Source organism: Candoia aspera, chromosome 1 (assembly GCF_035149785.1).
Source record: "Candoia aspera isolate rCanAsp1 chromosome 1, rCanAsp1.hap2, whole genome shotgun sequence".
NCBI lineage: Eukaryota > Metazoa > Chordata > Lepidosauria > Squamata > Boidae > Candoia > Candoia aspera.
This window is the reverse complement of record NC_086153.1, coordinates 79,739,253-79,762,947: the sequence shown is the minus strand read 5'-3', so window position 1 is coordinate 79,762,947 and position 23,695 is coordinate 79,739,253. Positions and strand designations below refer to the sequence as shown.

General features: G+C 36.3%; 1 protein-coding gene across 3 annotated transcripts in view; it reads left to right on the top strand.

The window, feature by feature from the left end:
- The window catches only part of PACRG (parkin coregulated), a 281,659-nt gene that overhangs the window by 12,315 nt on the left and 245,649 nt on the right, over window positions 1–23,695 (top strand). The window lies entirely within an intron of this gene.

Sequence of the window (23,695 nt, the reverse complement as noted above, 5' to 3'; positions counted from 1 at the left end):
TTTGGCTCCAAGAAATCAACAGAACAAAGTTTGCTTGTTTGTTCCTATTGACCAGAATTTATTTGTGCTTGTAAACTTAGATGACTTGGAATCTCTTCATTGTAGAAAGATAGAAGATAGCAATTAACTTCTAAAGTATTTTTATCTTGTGTATCTTAATTGTACTGTATGTAGGAGAGGTAGGTTAGCAATTTTAATATATTGATACGACATTCATAAATAATGGGTCCAGTGTAAAATCACTTTGGTTAAAATCTCCAAACACTTGTCTTGCAGATATGCTTTCAAATATGCAAAATGAGGAAAGACAATAGAATCTTGGAATTTGGAACACGTATTTAGCTATATATAAGAAATGGTTGAGAGGCAATCCTAAGCAAATTACATTTCTGTCATAATATTTACCCTATTGAGTGGACAGGCCAGATATTCAAATAGCACGGATTATCACAGTTTTTCAATTATATAAAACTTAAGAAAGACTCTGGCAAGTGTTTAGAAATATTTGATTTTTTGTCTTTAGTTAAAATTATGTAATTCATTACTTACACAAAGGATCTAATATTCACCAGCTACTGTTATAAAAACCGTGCATGCAAAATAATGAAAGTGAAAACAATAGAAATAGTAGATATATTTTGCCTATATACAAGATTATTTTCTCGGTTCATTTACATATAGTTCATATTTTTGAATCCTGGCTTTTAAAAAAAAAAAAGATTAGCAGCCCAGTCCTATAAAAAGTTTAATCACAAATAAGTCTCATTTCCATAGAATCAGCTTTACTCCCAAAATAGCATACCCAGGATTGCAGCCATAGTCTGTTGCCATTTTCTGTTCCACAAGAGAAAAAGGATGAATATGAGAATAATGTTTTGATATAAAAGTTTATTTTTAAAACTTCAGGGTAAAAATCTTTTGGAGGAGTAACATTTGTGATATACAGAAGTTCAGATTTACTATAAATATGACAATATAAAATTTAATATAGTCTCTTGTATAAATAAACCCATCTCTTACCACCAACACCATACTATTTTTCAAAGCAACATATAATAAGGTGTAATAAAATCTAGTGGTTATAAACCAGTTATACATGCAGATTCAGGCCATTTGTTTTAGGTCTAGCTCACATTGAACATTAGTATCTTTTATCATTCCATGGATTTCCAGTGAAAATTGTCTGTTGACATGTTTTGAGACAACAATATACTAGATCTTACAAGTGTACACGTTTTATTTTTTCCTCATGTGACCTGCAGTTTTTTTAAATCTTTCCATATTATGAGTGCAATCTGTTTGGAATTTAGTATAATGATATCAGTTCTTCTATCAACAAGATAGAGCAAATGCTTTTTAGAAACTATTAGTTAATTGTCCATTATAAATGCCAGTAATTGTCCATATTTAAGTGCAATTAATTGTTTAAAAATATGGGAAGTATTATTGAAAGAACAAAAGAGGTACTCCCAATATATCATTAGGAATGTGAAAACTCCATGGTCTTGTAATGCAATGTTCCAATATACAGTACCATGGAATATCCTGCTGTTCTTCCCAAAACATGCCAATCCAGATATTCTTGGGCAGTTTATCATTTGTAGAAATGAATATTCCAGAACAGAAAGTGCTTTCCTGCCAGAAATAATGCACAGCAGTATTGGCTTCGTCTGCGGTAAGAAACTTGTAGTAATTTACAAGTTGTGGTTTATGCTTTAGTATTACATGTGAACTAAGCTGTCAGGTTCCTTGAGATAGGCTCAAACTAAGCTCCCCAGCTAGGTACTATATCTTTACTCAAATTCTAGAATAGTTGTCATTACAGGTGGTCCTCGCTTAACAACCACTCATTCAGTGACCATTCAAACTTACGACGGAGCTGAACAAGTGGTACTTAACAACCGGTCCTCAAAGTTCCTGCCGTCACAGTGCCCAATTACCATCATTAAGTGAATACTTCCTGTACAAACAACAGTCACTGAGTGATTTTGAGGCTGATAAAAATTTTATACCTCCTCCTACTTCAAATCCTACACAACATTTTCCCATTTTTCCCCCATCTAACAAAATTTTGGGTTTTTTTTTCCTCAGGGTCCCTCACTGGTGGCCATAATATGTTCATCTTTTGTCCATTTCTGCTCTGAGAATGGCTTGCCATTAATAGATTCGCATATTGTACAAAGCTATAGTTTGTTTTAACACTGTGGAATAAACACAGTGGCCAGATTCACACAGTAAGCCAAGACCAGGCATTATGGCTTACTTCTATATATGAACTCAACTAAACATTTAAATCTATAGTAGATTTAAAAGGAAAATATTTATTACTCTATCCAGTCACTGAGAAGTACCAAGTATTTAGATGGCATAAGTGAGCTCCTGATGTGCTCTAACCTGCAAAATTGTGACTATTTACTGAAAACTTATCTTTTATCAAGCCTCCTAGCTTTCCTAAGATTAGAGATGATAACTACAAACACATTGTGGAGATACCTCAGTTCTTGACTATAATAACCTTGCATATGATTAACTAAGATAGGAAAGAAGCCCCAACTACTATTCCCTTTAAAAGTGGCAAAGCAATATAAAATTAATGATTGTCTTTCATCCAAAGATCTAGCAGATACAGTATGAAGTTCTAACACAATTTTGGTTAACTGAAGAATCCTATACTATGCACACATATAGTTCAGATAGAGGTTTCTATTTCTGAGCAAACTAAATCTGAGTTTCCTTCAAAATTGACTCCTGGTGACTATATGGATTCTTTAAAACTTTCCAGTCTAGTCCACAGCTCTTGGATTTCCTGGTCTACCAACCAACGCTGCTTATAATTTGTGAATCAGCTAAGAGTTGTCACCTACCTAATGGAAAATAGTATACATGACAGTAAATTAAGAATTGCCCTGCATTGGATAAGAGCTCCCAGGCTAGGGATTAAGTAAAGAATGGTCTATCTATAAATTGCAGTGATCATAGCCTGTACTCACAGTCTTCAACCTACAGAAATAAAGCTATCTGTGAAATAGAATAAATAACAGGAAATGGATTTCTCAGAAAGCAATTTTATTAAGTCAGTGTTTGCCCTATCAAATTGAATGTGCGGACTTGGAAAAAGTGGTATGGCTTCCAAGCCCAGATCCTGACGAAAGAATTTTATTAATGTTTGAATGGGCAACAATTCCACTTATGCTTTTTAATATGAGAAATTTCCTGGAAGCTCTTCACATATTCTTGGAACAAGGGTTCTATGATAAAAATCCTGGCCTGCTACTAGTGTCAAATAGTTCAATAGAAGCCAATGTAGCTAATAATAAAGGACCCCTCACCTCAGATAAGAGCACAGTGACCTTCACAGACAATATAGTGAACTGCCTCTAGAAGGCCACCTCTTTACCAATTGGTCAGAATATTCAAAATATGCAGAATGTCTCCTTAGAAGCTGATTTAACTTATCACAACGGAACAGGTTGAAATTCTACTTAGATTGGATGAACTCAAATAATGTAATGGTGTGTGGGAATGACCTTGGGAGACGGGGGGGGGGGGGGGGGAAAGCAGCCAGGGCAATGATTGGATAAGCAGCAACTTAGCTTGCAGAAGGAATGTGGGTATGGCAAATTGTCCCAGAAGGGACCCTCCCTAGTTTCTTGGGCTGTAAAGGTGACAGGGGAGAAATGCACTTTCAGACTTGGAAGATTGATGTCAGCCTTGCAAGGTAGTCCAGACAAGAAGCACACCCTGAAGTATTAGCTCTACTTTATTGTAAAGTTACATTAACATAATCTTTGCCCTATTTCCAGTTACTCCTAACTTTATGCAATGGAACTTCTAACTTTTGACTTGCTCAGAAGACTTATTACCAAATTCACCAGCCACAGTTACAGAAACAAAAGACAGCTGCCAGTTGAAAAATGCTCTGAGCTAGTAGTCTATTCCATCATATTGGTCCTGCCTCTACTCATGGATGAGAGCTTGAACATAGCCCCAAGTGAGAAGCTCTTCTCCCAACCTGTTAAATAACTACAGGGAGAGAAACAGAAGATAATACCGTGTCTTAGAACACTGTGGGTCAGTGCTCCGAAAGTTACACTCTCTGTTTTCTATATTTAATTTAAAAATATGATATCATTCTCTTACAGACGTAGGAGAATCATGGACTGATTAGATATGCAGGGTGTTTGCTTAAAGCCACACGTAGTTTGAGACAAGTATAGCAAGGCCTGTATCATCTCAAGTGAAATGCAAGCTTTAAGCACTGACGTTATCTATCCCATGTGACTCCTGGCCATAGTGATAATTTTGTTCTGAAATGGGTCTGAGTACTTAATCATCCATGTTGTCTCCCTCCACAGTGGCATTTATATCCAGTTTATATCTGGAATAAAGTTGAGGAGAGTGCAGTAGATCTTAGATTAGAATAACCCAGTACTGCCACTGTTCTAGCAGGCAGTTTCAGTGCTAGAACAGGTTCAAATGATAGTCTTTTTTAATCATTTCATCAGCCTCCTAACTCTAAGGGAGGCACATGCACAGCATCAGCTACACTGATATAAAGGCAAAGGAATCATTTGGGGAGGATGGCAATTAGTCCAGTAAGCCAGTTCTTCTAATTGGTAGGCAGCCCTGAGGGTGGTTGGTGGTTTGAAGACGCTCTCTCCGCCTTTTTAGTTTTTCTGTTTTAATTTCATATTTTTTGTACTTTTTATAATGGTTTTTGTGATTTTTTTTATTTGTAAACTGTCCAGAGTCACTGCCATAGTGAGATGGGTGGTGCATGTATTAGATAGATAGATAGATAGATAGATAGATAGATAGATAGATAGATAGATAGATAGATAGATAGATAGATAGATCTGAATGGGGTAGCAATTGGGGATCAAATTGGAAGCATACCTGTATGGGGGCAGGCTAGTACAATTAATAACATAGTTTCAAATAGTCTGGTAAGTGAGGTCACATTTTTCAGTGATGAGTTTATTTGAATTAACACATTGTAAGGAAAATGCTTGCCTTCCATTTGTTGGTGTTTTCTATTCTTGAGGTATCTTGGAATGGCCAGTCCTTTGGCTTAAATCTTATCCCATGTTTGAAGCTGTCCTGAGGGAAAAATACTGAGGGGGAATTATGTGTGTACCAAGAGGATACACTTAGGATATACTTAGTGAACACTACACCAGAGTAAAATTTGAACCATCAGCATTGTGTCTGGGTCAAAGCCAAGTTGATTGTGTTATTAAGTCATTTAGAGGCAGTACTCACCCCCTCTCTCTGAGCTGCTTCTGTGAATAAAAAAAAAACCATACAAAACTCTAATAAAGGAAACACAATTACATAGTTCACAGTGATTTATGTAGATCACTAACTACAGCTTTCTGGCAATTTATAGCTAAGTCCTCCTGGAAAGAGCTATCTAGTTCAGAAAGAGCTATCCCACCAACTGCCTGGAAGAAGCATTATCTAATTAATTTTAGTTATTTTGACCTTTGAGCTGAATCAACAATACATTCCTGATTGCCCACAGGGATCTCCCTTTGAGATTTCAAAATCACATTTCAAAATCACTATTTTTCAGTTGAAAAATAGGCAGTTGGGAGAGAGGCTTCCCAACTAGAAATGTAAGATTTCCAGAAATATTTCTACGAAGCCACAGAGCCAGGCTGTCTCCAAAACCTCCCTCACTTCTCCAGGGGAAGTTGGAAAATAAGGCTAATTAAGAGTCCCTCCACCAATGGAATATTATTTAGAGCAAGCCTTCCCACTGATGGAAGAAGGAAATATTTCTTCATCTGCCACATAGTTATTGTATAATAAATTACAACCTTGGATCACTCTAAAAAGAGATTAGATAAATTCATGAATAATTCATAGATGATAAGTTTATTGGTCGTCACTAGTTATGATGGCGTAGTTGTGGTGGTTTACTTGTATTTAATTCTTAGTCTTGTTTTTTAACCATGTATATTTTATGTATGTTTTATTTTGTTTGTGTGTGTGTGTTTTAGTGTCATTTACCATGGATGTTTTGTCTTAGCATATCTACCATATATACACACAAATAAGCCAAGAATTGTCAAAATACGTCCCAAAAATTGGGTTGGGCTTATGTGCGGATGGGCTAATCCACAAGTATATATGGTAGGTTTTTCTCCTTAGCTTTTTTAAAGGATCTATATGTCCTGTATGTACTTGTGGATAAGCCTATCTGTGGATAAGCAGACTCTCAAATTTTTTAACCAAAGTAATATGAAAACCCACAGATAAGCCAATTGGGAAAATTAAAACATACAAACATTTCAAGGAACAGCTTATCCATGGATGGGCTTATATGCGAGTATATGTGGTATGTAGATTTCTAGCTCTTGGGCACAAAACGAAGAGGTTGTGATGTTGTTGAGTTACTGAGTTTTTCCTGTCATTTTGTTTTGTCTGTCTGAATTTATATGCTGAATCTGAGCTCCCCTAGATTGAGCACATGCACTGGCTCCAATTGTGCAACTCTTTCAGTGCATGTTTCTGTACTGTGCAAACCATGTGAACATTCCACTGAATATTTGGATTACTGTAATTGTTAACAATTGTTCCATCCCCAAATAAATAGCCTCATAATACTTTCTAAATATCCACTATGAACATTATGAAGAGTTTCTCAGATATTTATTGTGCCACTGTTTATTAAGGTAAAGGTATCACCAAATTTTGGGCATAGTTGGGTAAGTTAACACATCAGCAAACTCAAACATTTCTCCCCTGCTCAGTCTCCTTTCCTCTGCATCCTTCTTTTGCCAAGAGAGTACATTTGTGTTTGAAGAAACCTCTGCCTGTTTGGTAGATGGAGTTTGTGCATTTATAGTTTGGGAGAATAAACAGCTTAAGAGTGAGCTAGAGAAGAAAGTGATGACAAAAAGGGAAAATCTGGAATGTGATTATGAGGAATAAAATATTCCCAGGATGTCATAAAAAAAACAGGAGTGGTTCTGCAGGTATAGGGCTAAACTCATGGCCAGAAGAGCAAAGATAGTGCTAACAGAGGATGCCAGGAAGGCAAATGCAATGGAAAGTATTTATCTCTCTCTGGGAGAAAAGTGGTCAAAACCTGATATTTTGAGGTCATAGAAGATAGGCGGGTTGAGATACAGGGGAGGTGAGAAAAAGCTGTGGCTTGCTAGATAATGCCTCTTAGATAATGAAATAAGCGTTAATGAGGAAAAACAGAAATAGAACTCGCTACACTCCCTCTTTTATTAAAAAGCTGGGTGAAAGTTAACGTTCTTACAGCTTAATACAGATAGTTCTTGAAAAGGAAATCAGCTTGGCTTCTTGATACCTGTCCACAAATGTCATAGCGCAGAAAAAGACAGCATCTCCTTTAGCAGAATGATTATTCAGTACCAGGTAAACCCCTGAGATGGAGAACAATGCTATGTAAGTCTATTTAGAAATGAATCTGGTTAAATTAAATAAAATTTATTCCCATGTAAGCATGCCATAGGCCTATAGTTGGTATAGGTAGTACTCGCTTAATGACTCCTTGTTTAGCGACTGTTTGAAGTTACGACAGTGCTGAAAAAGTAACTTTACAACTGGTCCTCGCACTTATGACCATTGCAGAGTCCCACGGTCACATGATTGATATTTGGGTGCTTCACAGCCAGCTTCTGACAAGATGTGTCAATGGAGAAGCTGCCAGTAAAATCGCAAGTTGTGGTTGTGTGTTGTCTTGCTTAACGAACATGGGTGACTCGCTTAATGACTGTGGCGGAAGTGAGACTGTAAATCCATTGTGGTCACATTATATCTCACTTAACAGTCATGTCATTTAGCGACAGAGTTGCCAGTCCCAATTGTGGTCATTAAGCAAGAACTACCTGTATATTATATATTATATTATATTATTATTTTATTTTACTGTTTCTTTTGTTTTATACTATTAAAGACTATTCTTTTGTACATTATAGTTTAATACAGATAGCAAAGTATAATGATACTGAAAGGATATTATGAAGAAAATGTATGTGATCTCGCCCCTTTTTTTTTTTTAGTAGGATAGCAGTAAGAGAAGATAGATATTTGACTAATCTTTTCCTGGTGCTTCATCTGTATTTTACTTGTGATACTGTCAAACAGAAAAGAACCACCAACTTTATTAGCCCTAGCGAAGTACTTCACACTTGTATTTTATTACCTGTTCCAAGAGCTACAAAATACTGGTTCAATGTTTCCTGTGTCAGCAGATTTCCTGAGTGATGCCCTTTGTTTCAGTGATCAAAGCAGATGATGCATTTTATAAGATTCCAAGGTACTAATTTCTGATGGTGGTTATATTAAAATGTGTATAGAGCCAAATAAACTTGTTTTTTTCCCTTGAATAATGATTTCCTTCATGCTGCTACAATACTGTTAGATGCGATATATGTTTCTATTTAAAGCCTCTGAGCAGTTCGATTTTTATATCCATTTTTCCTTTTGTTATTAATAGGAATCTGGCATTTATGTATTTTCTTAAATGTGTGTATAATAGTATGAAATATTGTTCATCATGAAAAAAGCTAAGCAGGGTCAGACCTAGTAAGCACTTGGATGAGAGAGCACCAAAAAATCCCAGGGCTGTAAGCTAGATTTGGAAATCATAAAACTTCTCAGAAGGTACCGACAAGCTGCTTCCATATTTTTGACAAGAAAACGAAAAAGATGACAGGAGTTGAGATCCTCCTGGGGAGACTTTATCTTTTAAATATCTTTTGCAGTACAGTACATCTCAGGATGGAGTATTGTCAATAAGACAACTAAAAAGAAACCTGCAAAAAAGAATCCAGCATGACCATTGTAATTATAAAATTAGCAATACTAAACAACCTAAAATATGAGAGGTATGAGCGTCATATCTCTGCTTTGGAGAGGTGGTTTGATTCAGCATATCGAAGTGAGACTAATGTTCCTTGATTGATCACCTCACATGGATGAATGGGATTTTTGACATACACAGAAAGCTCATTTGTCAATTAGCGCAAAACAGTGTGGTCATATCACTCCATTATTTGGAGTCAGAGCCCTGCTTTCCTTTGTTGAAATCCTTCAAAGGGGTCTTTGATCAAAGCATTCTTGAGAATAGCACCCATTTGAAACTCTGCACATCCCCATTAAGCACAACAGCTTACACTGATCAAATCTTATGTAAGATTATGAGCTTAATCATATAGTATGTTACTAATTAGTTATGCAAGAATGGTTAAATAGAAATGAAAGGAACATTTTTTAAAAATCAATGTTATAATGGCCTATGTGAGTGTTACACAACTTTGCCTAGAGACCCATAATGTATTGCTTTCTCAGAATCATAAGTACCACCAAATACCGGGCAGAACTCAAAGCAAATTAACAGCATAAATAATACAAAAACAAAATGAACAGAGAGTAACTGTGACAATATAAGTTAATTGGAATTTTTACAATGATTATAGCAATATTCTTTTTATGATGCTTACATAAAATTCAGTAACGTAGCTTCAATAGTTTAAGATTAAATAGTCACAGTTCCTTCATTTATGTACAGCATTGCAGAGAAGTAAAACAATTCACCATTTACCATGAATATTTACTAGTGAGCCCATGAGTGTTTAATAAGATGAGTATTCTGTAACTTGTTTGCCCAAATTGTTAATTACTTATTTTAGGCAATGAATTTGGTGGTAACCTATCACAAACAAACTGGAGTCAACAATTTACATAAGCCATGCACTGATTTTATCAGTCGTAAGGAAAGATTTTACCTTTCTGAAATTGCACCCTGATTCACATAGGGGCTTTTCTATGATGTCACTAAGCTCTCTTCTCCCACCTCAATCCATCCCAGTTTTGTTTCTTACCTAAAAAAGTATCATTCTTCTTGGTTGGTCTTAATAAAACTATTATCTTACTGGGGCTATCTTTATTTTAATGAGTCACTGTAGCATCAGAGTAGCAAACATTTTCTAAACAGGTCAATTTACTCTGAAGCTTTTGTTTTGTGTCATTTGCTATTATAGAATCATGAATTAATAGTACTAAGAGTGATATGATTTAACCTTAGGAAATATATATTTGGATTGCATTTAGCATCTTTTGTGATCAGTTGCCATGTCTGTCTTTATATTGAGCTATTTTCAGCTCGTTTTAATTAATTAATTGTTTGTTTTTGTTGTTGTTTTATGTTAGTCACTGAATTGCCTGAACAAAAAAGCCTATTCTGTTTTGAAAATTGGATGATGAACACATGTACTTTAACTTCTTTTAGGTCTCTTTTCTTAACCTTCTGACATTTCTGACTATCTTATATGTTTTCTGGAGGTTAGTTCTCTCTCTCTCTCTTCTGTACACAGCCAGGAGTGAACACTTTCACAATTCAGAATGTTGCTTGAATGTTATAGTTCAAAAGTTGAAAGGAAATGAGGGTGGGATTTTCTGGATATGTGAGGCAGTCAGTGAAAGACAGAGAGTGCTGTACAATGCTTTGTTAGTAACTCATGCTCCTATTTGGACTACTGCAGTGCATTCCACATGGGACTGGAAGCTTCACCTGATCCAGAATGCAGCAGCCTGTGCTCTGGGCCCTGCACTGTCTTCATATCAGCTTCCAAGTGTAATTTACCTTTAAAGCTGTACAAGGGTTGGTACCAGAGTACCTGTAGGACCATCTTCTCAAACTGGTTTCAACCTTCCCAACTTGTATGTCCCAGGAAAAAACTGCTGTCGTTTCCTTCCACTTCCATGTGGTGAGAAAGGTAAAAGCTCACAGAGATTGTTTTTCTGTTCTGCACTTGCTCTTTGCAACAGCCTCTCCACTTTGACATTTGACCAGCCCCCAACTGTTGGCTCTTCATAGGTTATTAAAAACCAAGTTATTTCAGAGAACTATTAGGGCATGAATTACCACAATTGTTTATTGAGTAGTCTATGTGTAATTGGGGGTTGGCTTTTATTTTTATAATTATATCATGGACATTTATATTTTATAGACATATTGTAAAGGTCTTATTTTATTGTGGTGGGTATATGTCTTACAAATAAATGAAGCCAGCTGTTGAATGTAAAGGGTGCAAGCCTGCTTGACTCTTACTACTTACAGACCTCATCTAAGTGCATGGCAGCAGAGCAAGGGCTTTTGTAGACTCCCAGCCTGGAGAGGAAAGAGAGACCACGTGTTTGGTGAGATGGTCATTTCATCATAGAAAAAAATGGCTGCAATTTCTTTTACTGTTTGACCTCTAGAGCCCTTTTCATTGGCAATCCCAGAAGAGTACCTAAATGGAAATGCCGATTTGGGTGTATCTGAGTAGCGTTACCGTTACAAAGGAAAAAAAAACCAGGTAAATACACTGCTGTATCTAACGGAAGACCAAATAGACAGTATTCTGCTTTCATTCAAATTGAGTTAGGAAGATTTTTAAAAAGAAGGTATTCTGGAAAGGTTTGAAGTACAATTTATTATGAGGAAAAATATAGTTTATGAGAGAATGAAATTTAACTCAAAGTATGGAAAGAGAATGAAGCTGTGCATGCTTTTGTTCCTATTAACACTTCAGAATATACTCTAGCAAAACATTATGAACATGATGATCTGGGTGATGAACTGGTCAGAGACTGAGGTGCATGGGTTCCAGACCTCAAACTGTTTGAAAGTCTTCATTAGGTGAAAGCCTTCCATTGAGGAAAAAAAAGTCAGTCACTGCATCAAGGCAAAATTAAAGTGTTAAGAACTGGTACTTACTGATAGCAGCAGTCTCTTCCCTTGGGTCATTCGTATTTAGACCCAGAAGTAAAAGTTCCAAGCAGAAGAAAGAATCTAGAGGAGCATTCCAAAAGCCACCAGTCTCAAACCCAGAGAATGTAGTACAAGGGGAAGAGACACAGGAAATAAAACTAGCAGAAGACGACTCTGCAAATCAACCACAACAAAAAATAATTAACAAACATGTGTTTTGTAGTCTTAGCAGTGGGGCAAATCACTATAACTTTTGTTGACAATACAAGTGGCACAAATCATGTTCCGTGGGCATCCTATACACTGTAACTGGGGCTAGCATCTGATGTTATAATCATGCCCCTGAGAGCTGTTAACAAAGAAATGAGAAAAATTATCCTATTTTTTATGAAAGAGTATTTCAGTATTAGCTCAGCTGAATGACCCATAGGATATTGTCTTCATAAAACTTTGCCAGTGGCTCATGGTTAATTCCTTCCATGCAACTGTACTAAAAGGGAGATTTACAAGAGTAAGAGGCAAAAAAGGAATTATGACTACCATCATGGGGCTACTTTTTCAAGGATCCAAAACCTAGAATGTTTGATCAAGAAATATGGGACAGAACCTGTGATATTGGATGTTCATCCCACAGGGTAACTTCCATTTGCAAGATCTGGAAGAAATGTATTTCTGCATATAAACAGGATGGACTCCCAGCCTGGGTTGTTCATGACAAAAAAAGAGACCCAAATTATACCAAAGCATCCTGGGGATGAGAAAAAATAGTCATTGTCTGACTTCTGAGCTTGTCCGACTTCTGCTCAGCAGGCTAAACTGTAATTAATTAAACAGGCACACCACAATCCAGGAATTTCTGATAAGGAGTTTTATTGTAGAAAAGTGAAGAAGGCATGATGAGAGAATTCAAGGGACTGCTGTGTATCAAAAGCAAGTCCTTTATACAGTGAAATCAATGTTCAATTGATTTTTGTGCCTCTTTCTCCTAGCCACACTATGCAATGATTTGGAAGCCCTCTCTTTCAGGGAGGAGGCCTGTTTTCATCTGTTTCTTGTTTTGGTAATAGCCAGTTCTTATATCAGGTTGTTTTCTTCCTCCTGTGGGAGAACTAACCTTCACACCTAATTACTTTATTATTACCATAAAGAATTCAGTATAGTAAAATAAGTTTACCCTCCTTGGGGACTGAATTTGTAACATTTCTCAAGAGGCTCAAGAGCTGAGCAGTCAGGGTATTATATAAAAGGGAGAGATGCATTAGAAGTTTATTAGATTAAAAGAGAATGGGAGAAGGACTTCGTGGCTCAGTTAGTCAGTCAGTCAGTCAGTGAGAGGCCTACAAGTCACAGAATGGTGTTTTATATAAAGGTTGAAGGCCTGCTTGAGTCATATTATTTCTAGACATCAACTGCTTGTTTGATTCTAGCATTACTTTTCTGGTGGCTTCAGAAAATCTTAGAAAATATGAGCAATAAATATATCAGTACAAGGAAAGAGATTCTGAAATATCCTCAAGCATGATTTATACTTTTGCTTCATTTCTCTCCCTTCAGCGTGGGCTAGGACTCTAAATCACAAGGACTCACAAGTATATCATTTTCCCTAACATCCTACAGATATCCCTATGTAGACAATTTTGGTATCTAATTTATTTACTATTCAGTCATCATTTTGTCCAGTTTATCATTGGATTGATTCAAATATAGTAATCCAAATAAATATTTTTGAAAATTACAGAAAGGCACATTAAATACTTTGGTCTTGTTCATTACCATGTTCACATTGTAGTTTCATGAGATTATTTTATCTCATTCATTCATTCATTCATTCATTATCCAGCCTTTATTATTTTTATACGTAAATAACTCAAGGCAGCGAACATACCTAATACTCCTTCCTCCTCCTATTTTCCCCACAACAGCAACCCTGTGAGGTGGGTTGGGCTGAGAGAAAGTGACTGGCCAAGGTCACCCAGCCGACTCCTAGTTTCTAGCCTAGCACCTTAACCACTAGACCAAACTGGTTCTCATAAATCCATATCAGTATGGATTTGCCTATTAATTTTTTTTTTCAGTTATCCATGTGCTGTAACACTTCAAGAGTTGCACTAACTTTAATGAGTAGATTCCTTAAAGCAGTTCATGGAAGCTTGAAAAAAGTGGGCTGTTTTAATTAACAGCAGAGAGGAGCTTCATGCATAAGATCCAAAGTGCTTCATCCAAATCATTTTTGAAGGGTGCATAGCTCTTATACAGCTTACACTTCACAGGTAGTAGAAGAGTAAGTGGAAAGACATATGACTGCATTTCTAAAAAAAACCTTCGTTGTGATGAAGCTTGAATTCTATCAAGAGTTTTATGATGTGCAGTGACATATTCTAAAAAGTGAGTAGTTAAAAAGGACATTTATTTGAGGGAACATCAAAGATATCAAAGATATAGGTGGTCACATTAAAATGTTCACTGAGTGAAAGAAGTGAACTGCAATCATCTGATAGGGAGAAAATCTCAAAGCTGTGTTTGACAATAGAAGCTGTTTCACTATGAGCCCAGGAAAAGATGCTTTCTCTTTTATACAGTTGAGGTCTTCAGAGGAAAAGAACACATTCAAGGATCTCCTTTCTTCCTTTCTAACTTTCACATGCAGGAAATTCAAATTAAAGTCTTTAGCTTTAATTACTAGATTTGACAGCATTAGCTTGGCTGTCTCAGCTGTTCTGTTATAAAACGTACCAAGACAGATAAAGATACTAAATACTAAAAATTAAATTGATATCTTTGATGTTCCCTCAAATGGAGTTTGTAAGAAAACACATAGAGGTAATGTATATATACAGCTAAAATGCTTTTTTTATGTATAAGAGAAGGAAGGTAGCATTTAGAAACTGTATACTGATAGGAAGGGGGTGGGGAAGAGAGAATGAATTGTAGAAAAGCTGAACTACCTGAATAATTGAATAATAGCAAAACTCAAGGTTTAATTTGAGTAAGCAGGACAGTTATAACAAAAATAACTTCAGGTTTGTACAGAACAGTCAGTGAATATCAGTATAAGGTTAAAGAAGTTTTGAGTCATACGTTGTGGAATCTAGGTGCACCTGAGATCTGGAATCTTGAATTCTATATATCAGACATTAGAGTAGCTTCACAGTACATCTAACAGTACACAAATGCTAATGGACTGCATAAGAGCTAATAGTTATAACGTATTTGAAGCTACTTTTTTACCTCAGACAGGTATCAAGTAGGAACAATCACGTATATCAGGTAATAAAGATAACTTTACAGTTGCTGACAGTAGGGTTATATCCATGTTTTGTTCTTGGCAGCAGTACAAAAGAGATTGGTCACTGTGTTCTAGTCTAGACTAGAGCCTCAGGATTTCCTGATGATCCTCCATCCAAGTACTAACCTGGCCCAATCCTACTCATCTTTTTATAAGTTCAGGGAAGTCAGCTCTTTGTTTGCAATTAAATTATGATTAAAATGCAAAACTAAAAATTATAAAATTAAGAAGTGGCACAATATGTCCATCCCCAAAGGTTTCCTGGAAAAGCCATGTTTTCAGCAGGTTCCAGAAGTCTGGGGGGGGGGGGGCACATGGACTACAAAGGGCAAGCTATTCCAGAGGAAGGAAGCTGCTACAGAGACTGCTTGCTGTTGGGCTTCCTTATGCCTTACATCCTGTTAGGTGGAGACGCCCAGCTGGTGTTCCCTATTTGTCTTGGTAGGGCAGGTAGAAACTATTAGGGAAGGATGGTCTCTATGTTACTAAGGCCCCAAACTATATAGGGGTTTGCAGGTAGTGACCAGCACCTTGAATTGCACCCAAAACCTACTGATAGCCAGTGTAGCTCCCAAGCAAGGTTGTAACAAATTTGAGGGCAATTTGGCTAAGACATATATCACCCCATTGATCGCCAGAGTGGATTTGGCTGATCTGGCTGGCTAGGCAGGTGTCTCCTTCCTCCCTCACTGTTCCATTTGCATCCCTCTCAAAGCTGTGTACTCGGTGGAAGAGGACAACCATCCCAGATAGAAGTCTACCAGTCTTCTGGCTGTGAGTCTCTACCTGGTCTTTAAGCAGGAGCCACGAGTCCAGAAGGACCCCCAGCCTGCTCTTTCTGGGGAGCACATCTCCATCAAGAGTCAAAGATGCTACAGTCCTGAAATAATTTGGCTTCTGAATCAACAGCCTCTCCATCTTTTGGGGTTGAGTCTGACCTGTTTTTCCCTGTCCAAACCCTGATAGCCTCCAGAAACTGGGATATGACTTCCACTGCATCTTCCAGTGGGCCTAGGTTGAAGACATATAGCTGGGTATCATCAGCATGTTGTGGATACTTAACCCTGAACTAGCTGATTATCTCCCCTGGTGGCTTCAGGTAGATATTTAACAGGATGGGGAGAGAACTAAACCCTGAGGCTGCATAACAAAGTGTCCAGGAGTCCAACCTCTCCCTGCCCTCGCCCTACAACCACGCTCTGGACCTGCTGTCATGCTGGTAGTTTTATCAGAAGATTGGTAAGGAGGTATTGAATAGTGGCTCATGGTATGTAGAAGTTTATATTTTTGCTGATGTTATTTGTCTTTAAGGATTTAACTTAAGATTATTAGGGTAAAAAATGCTTTGGTTTTGGGTTTATTAACATTAAGATTATTAAAATTGTACTATTAAGTATAATGGCAGACAATTTATGTGCTTTTTAGTTTGATTGTTATTATAGTAGACAGAAATGTATAGAATAGTAGTAGGAAGGGAATAATTAAATAAGTGCTATCTTTTGGGGGGGGGAAATTGTTTAGGAGGTTCATATGAATTATTTTTCTTTATTTCAATATAAGGGGAGGGAGTAACTGTACTTGACAATTTTTATAATGTGCCAAAGTGGAATGATTTATAGAAATAATGTAGTTTTGGTTTCGTATAGAGTAAGAGATTGATTATGGAAAGTTTTTGAATATCCTTGCTGTTAAAAGTCACATCTTTTTGTAACATTGAAAAAAAAATTATCTTGTTTTTTCACATCTTTTTAGCTTTTCTTTTTTTGCAGTTTTTTGTTTTTTCATAGCTTTTATCTTTGCTTTGAAACTTAATACAATTCTTATAAAAAAAGTTTATATTTTCATGTAATGGTTGAGTATGTAACACAGAATTAAGCAAGCATTTCTTTTAACCACTAAAGGGTTATACTTGGTTATATTTTGTTTTGACCTGTCCTTGGTAGGACACATATGCAAAGTAGGATGATCTTTCTCATTGTCAATCAAAAACAGGAAACAGATCTTTTTAACTTTGAGATGGTCCCATCACCACCTGGTTAAAAACAAATATTCCATCACCTTGATGGTTTTATTTTTGACAGGACTAAACAAAGCATTCCAAACACAAGATAGGTAGACTTGTCTTTGCCAAACTCTAGTGAGATGAGACCACTGAAAACAGGTGTGAGTAACTGTAGTTCAGAGCTTATATAAGCTAGTCAAAAATTTCCATAGGATGGAACTTTGATGCATACCTAACCAGGAGAATGCTACATGCTTGCTGGCTTTGAAGGTCTGCCCACTGTGATCTCTTTAGAGTTCCCTGACAGAAGTGGTCTAAGGTCTTTCTGTCGTTGTTTCATGGTTTTCTTAGATTATTGAATATTCTTTGATGTCTCGTGTTATGTTATTATGCTTTTTTCATATACTCTGTTGGAATAAAGCCTTATGTATTCATACTGGTGTGGTCATTGCTTCTGAATCCAAAATAACCTGCAACCCAACCCTGCTGGACTGGGATAGAACAATACACCTGCCGACTCAAGAAGGAGCAGGACCACTACAACTTCTCCAACTCCCAATCCTCACAGGCAGTCCAGAAAATACTGTGGGTGACAGTATCAAAAGCGGCCAAGAGATCTAGGAGGAGAGGATAATTATCCAGGCTGTTGGATCCAAATGTGGCTTCTTGAGGTATGGGTGAACCTCTTTAAGTGCCTCTTTAAGGACTTCTGGTAGCTCCCCTTCTCTCGAAGATGGATTGACTGTGGCCTGGAACCAACTCCCAGTTCCTTCCCTGGCTGTATATTAACCAGGTGGGACAGGGATCTAGTTCACAATTGGCACCGCTAAGACTGCAGACAAGTTTGTCTACTTCCTTGGGATTCACTGGCTGAAAATCCTCCCAGAATAAACCACATGACATAACCTCTGTCATCTCAATAGATTCTGTCCAACTGGCTTCTAACATGGAAAGGACATGATCAATTTTATCCATAAAATGCTTGGTATCACAATTTATACTGATTGGATCTTCCAGCCCATTCTTCCCCAAAAGGGTCCGGATACTTTAAACAATATAACTAGCTGGCATTCCACAAATTTAATAAGGGCAGAGAAGTCATTTGCTGTAAAATAAAGAGATATTTGTGGGGGAGGGGGGATAATCTTCCAACTGATCATTTAAGCAAAAGGTGATTAGAAACTGGTTGGGATACACAATAGAAAAATGGTGCTATGCTGAAAACTAAATGGGAAATCCTTCTCTGGTGGTTATTCTAATATTGGCAATATTATTTGGATGTTCCAGCTCTTTAGATGCAAACGGGTCCTTTCATAGCTGTATTTCCAATTCCATTAAAGTTAATCCTACCATTCTTAAGCAGGCAGAAGAAGCCTGCCAAGGAAAGTGATTTTAAGAATCATGTAAGAGCACCATATTTTTTTAAAATATCAATTTATTTTTAATGATAGACACAGATGGGGTGGAGCCAGGGGTAGAGTTTTCTGATGAACTGTCTAAATCACTAGCAGCATCTTTGCTAAGGGTGATAAAGAACTAATTGCTTCCCCTTAAACAGCAGAATGGCTTGGAGTGGCCAGATCCCCTTAAACTGCTTTAAACTTATCCCTAAATGGTAGATTTAAACAGCTCGAGATTTTGTAAATGTTATCTAAACTGAATGAAGTATTTCCCCCACTCACCTGCTTGCAGTAATTGAAAAGTACTATAACTTTTAGGTTTAAAGTTGATACCAAAAGTGGTTTCACTACAGTGACATTCATAGTAATGTTTTCATTCCATCTAAATGTTTCCCACGCTTTGAAATTTGTAAACATGTTTCTGACAGTAAAATAATTTGTCCTAGAAACTTTAATTTGCAGTTCTCAGTAGGCTTTCCAGTGGAGTGGCGCCCTTCAGAATCTTCAATGACATTAGTGATCTAATATGGACATTATGATAGCCTAATAAATCCTACATTGCAGCAGGCAGGAAAAGGAATTAAATTTGGAAATGAGAGCAAGTATAAGGAGAGAGAGTAGAAAGAGAACAGGGAGAAGAAAGTGAATAAAGAGGTTTCTTTTCATAATCTAAATCCAAAAAGACAGACGAACACTGTAACTGACCTGTTTTAGTGATAATGTTTACATGAAGAGGTTCTATCACTCCTTTAATTTGCTATGATCTGTGTATCTCTTCCTGCAGCAGCCACACAATATTTGAAAATGATATGGCTGCATCAGTGAATTGCACAGGGGTACTTCATTCATGTTCCTATGAGTTTTACAGCACCTCTGCTGAAGTGTATTGCATTTTACATATAAATAGTATGCCCTCATCTGTTATATTCTTTCTAATATAGAAGCGGGGGGTGGGGGGTCGCTTTCGAGTCAGTCTTGACTCTTGGTGACTGCCTGGACAAGTCCCTGCAGTTGTCCCAAATGCTATACTCTTTCTTTGAAGGAGCTACTTGGATTAAGATTTATTCTGTTTAACAGGCCTTAAAATATGTGAGTGCATATCTTACAAGCTTGAATCAGCGAAAAACTGCTTGGTTTTGTTTCATGAGCAAGAAGAGTAGTGTTTCTTTTGACAGTCATTAAAAGATCTCTCTTTTTTTCATTCAGAGCTGTATAATCTCAACAGTCTCAGCAATAATAATGTTGCTTACGAGTTATATCAGTGTGGTTCTATTGTTATTAAGAAAAGTACCTGGTAAAATTGCACATAGGTCACTTCCTTTAATTTTTTTGTATAAAATGACTTATTTGCTACTTAATTACTTAAAATTAGGAATATTTATCCATTTCTGGGATTATCACAGTTATACATGACCACTTGTATGTCATAATCGGATCAAAGAGAAAAGGTTATCTCAGGCTATAATCTAGTTCTTTACATGGAACTTTACACTCAGTGGGCTTATTTTGAGTTGACAGATAAAACTCTAGTGTTAATCAAGTCAGTTGGTACCAATCCTTATTACTAGAATGTTGCCTTCTTTTTTCCCTCTTATATCTTGGATCCTCAAAGGTTTTTGTTTGCTTTTGTTCTGTTTTGCATGCTTTACATCTTAACATTCCTACAGTCTAGTGCAAATTCACTGTGGAATAAATCAATCTGAAATCAGTTGTACAGAATGAAAATGTTTAGTATCATAGTAATAATTGTTTAGGATTAATTCAGTTTTACTAAATAATAGCATGTTTTGAAAAAAATATGACTAATAAAATTGTGTTTTCTAAGGATATATCACTTTTTGTTTGATTTTTGTATGAACTGCACATTCATCTTTCATGCTGTTCCATTCGATGTGTAATTAATCAAAGGAGATTGATCTTGAAAAGACAGTTAACGGTTATACAATTAAAGGATTCCAGATGGAGAAAAAGAAAATAATTGACTATAATAGTAAAGCCAGCAAAAGCAAATGAAATGTTGATTCATGAATAGAAACTTCTACAAATATGAATAGTTTGAACAGTTTGTTAAATTTGGCCTCAGGCTGTTCTTTGATAGAGGCTCAGTACTTACACATCAGACGATCAGACTAAATAGCCTTTTCAGGGCTTAAAGAATTCTATGAAACAATAGGCAGTATTAAATTTTGAAATGTGATTGATTGCTTCGTTGCAAGTACTCTGCTAAGCATTTTCCCTGTGACATAAAATATTTGAAATATTCAGGGGAAAAAGACTGAAATGAAGTTACTGAAAATAAATGTTGGGTAGAGTAACATCTGATAAGAAATCTAATTATCCATGCGTTCTCATCAAAATGTTGAGTGCATTTTGCTATCAGTAGCCATCTGCTGCTGATATACTCACATTATAACAGGATTGGAGGCATGCTGCTGCTTCACTGAGGGAATGGACACTGTGTCAATGTGGATTTAGCCTGAGAGGGGAGGGAAAGCCCAAGCATACACTCAGCAAGAAAATGCACTGAAGCTGCTGGAGAGAGTCAAGAGTGCTCTGCTACTGCTCATACATCAACCTCTCCTTCTCCCTGCAGGAGGATAATGTGTTTTACATTTGTGATTTGGAATGTTTTAACTGATATTGGCTGCCAGTTACTCTGGAAAAGACAGGCAGGGTTTTCCTTTTTTTCATCAGAAATGCTCATGATAGTACTTCCCTCTTTTAATGCTTTCCAAATATAAGAAATTATTTCCCTTGGTTACTCCATAAAGTTTAGCTGATAAATGCAGCCCCCTATCCAGACACATGTCTGTCCTGTTAGTTTTAGATAAGAAATTTGCTAGGTCAGAAATCTGTAAAACATAGCAGACCTACTTGGTTTACTAACCCCACTGGATCTTTAACCAGTGGGTTAAAGAAATGTTAATGGTCTTGGATTGGTTAGAAAAGGCGGGAAGGTCTATGGTAGCTTGCTAAGGGGAGTCCAAATCTAAATGTTTTATATTTTAGAGTTTTTAATATATTTGCATATGTGTATTTTATAATGTATATTTTTAAATTGACATTTAATTTTTTACTGTTTTAAATTTGCTTCTAAACCACCCAGAGTCATTGCTGAGATGGGTGGTGGAAAAATGCGATAGATAGATAGATAGATAGATAGATAGATAGATAGATAGATAGATAGATAGATAGATAGATAGATATTATAACATTTCGTGAAACTCTTGCATCAGAAAACATGTATTCATGTGAAACCCTTTGTTGCACCTTCATAGGTCTCCCTGTCTCATACCAGTTCTTTCCCTTCCCCTCTATTTCTAAAGCTAGCTGTGTCATCCCTGCAAAGTGGCTCATGTGCTCATTTGAACACTTGAAAATCAACCCATTAGATTTAATTGTACAGTAGAAATAACTAAATGAGCTTCTGCTTGTTCTTTGCGCGCATTTCTTCTGCCAAATGTGTAAGATTTTCAGAGATTCTAGAAGAGTTGCTAATTTCCAATAGATCTAATTTGCATTAAATGGAATAGCATTATAATTTCTATTTTCCAATTGTTATGATTCACAGAAGAATCAAGTCACGCTCCTCTTTCTTAGCTGTGACTTTCTGCGAAGTGAACAGCTTAACTATAAACTGTTCTGCTTATGCTTCACAACATGCTTAGAAGTGTCAGCCATAATCCCAAACAATTTTACAGACACCCAAGAGTTGATGCACATAAATATTATTTTTGCTTTACACAACAAACTGCTATCCCAAGTTGCAAATTTATTCTTAAAAGTCTTTTTGCATTTTAAATGCAATTTGTCATGTGGCTTGGGAGACCAGTATTTAAGAACCTCAAGCCCCATCACACTTGAGGGGTTAATCACATATTTCTGCAGCTTTTGTCTGCAGTCCAACTTAATCATTGTCTACATGCTTATACCCTTACATAAGAGTATGTTGGTGGGATTATTACTGCACTAACATGCATAGGCTTGGACTGTCTGTCCTAATGAAACATAAAGAAAAAAATATACTTATGACTGACTGGCTTTCTGTGGAGATGCTGTCCATTCCTAAGCATGTTTGTTTTCTGGTAAGTATCAGTATACTCAGTGAGACTTACTCTGAAATGAATGCACTGAAAAGTGTAGTCTTAGCTATAATTAATTTCAGATGGATTATGGTGAATGACCAAACGTTATTAAGGATAACTGTTGTAAAACAGATTTAAGTTGTCTCCAGACTTTGTCATGTATTAAATAGATTAAGTGAAATAAAGGGGAATTTATTTCATTAAAGGAAGCAAAGTTAAACTCTGGCATTGGTGTATTTTCTGGCCATCTTATGGTCTCATTAACAATGTAATCTTTGAACTATACTGAAGTTTGGTTTCGTCTTATAATACAATAATATAATTGTCTGTTTAGAAAGAAACTCTACTGTGTTCAGTAATAATTATTCTTATTCAAGTAAGAAAAAAGATTAACTCATTTTTCCCCAACTTAGTGTCTGCTGGATGTGTTTACATTTGGGGAGTGCTAGACTGAGGAAGGCCGGATCAATCAAAGAACATTGTTTTTGTCAATGGATTCTAAACAGAAAACAAAACAAAACATTGAAGCAGTTCTTCAGTAGATACAATCCTAACATGTAATCCTGCATTGCTCTTTATATAAACAAGTTACAAATTACAAAAACACATGAAATTTGGTGACAGCATCAAAAATTTCCCAGTCTTATTCCTTCTTACTGATTCTGGTCACAAAATGAGTCAATCCATATTATGTTCCTAAATCACTGTAATTTCTTAGAATGTTTAGATGCACAATAACTCCTGAAAACCAGATTTTCCTAGCCCCTACTCTTTTTATTCTCCTTAATGAAATCTTAATGTTAGAGCCATAGTTATGTTAGCCAAAAAAATAAACTGTACCTTAGTGTGTTCTTTTCCTCCAACCATGTCACATTCTGTAGCATTTCTTATTTGTGTGAATTCTTCAAACCAGAGAATATCTACTAACAGCTCCAGGTGTTACCAAGAAACATTGTACTAAGGAAACTGCACATGGTTAAATTAGACAATATAGTTAAGAGAATGAGACAAAACTGAATATGGTTGAGTTGAACGCAAATAATTTTCATTCTTAGAATAACTTACTAACTAAAGTGATATCTGTCATTTATAAAAGATCTTCTCTCTGTTACGTAATACATATTTTAAGTAAATTACCCTTAGAACAGAGGAACACCATAGCAATAATAAGTTTCCATTTTG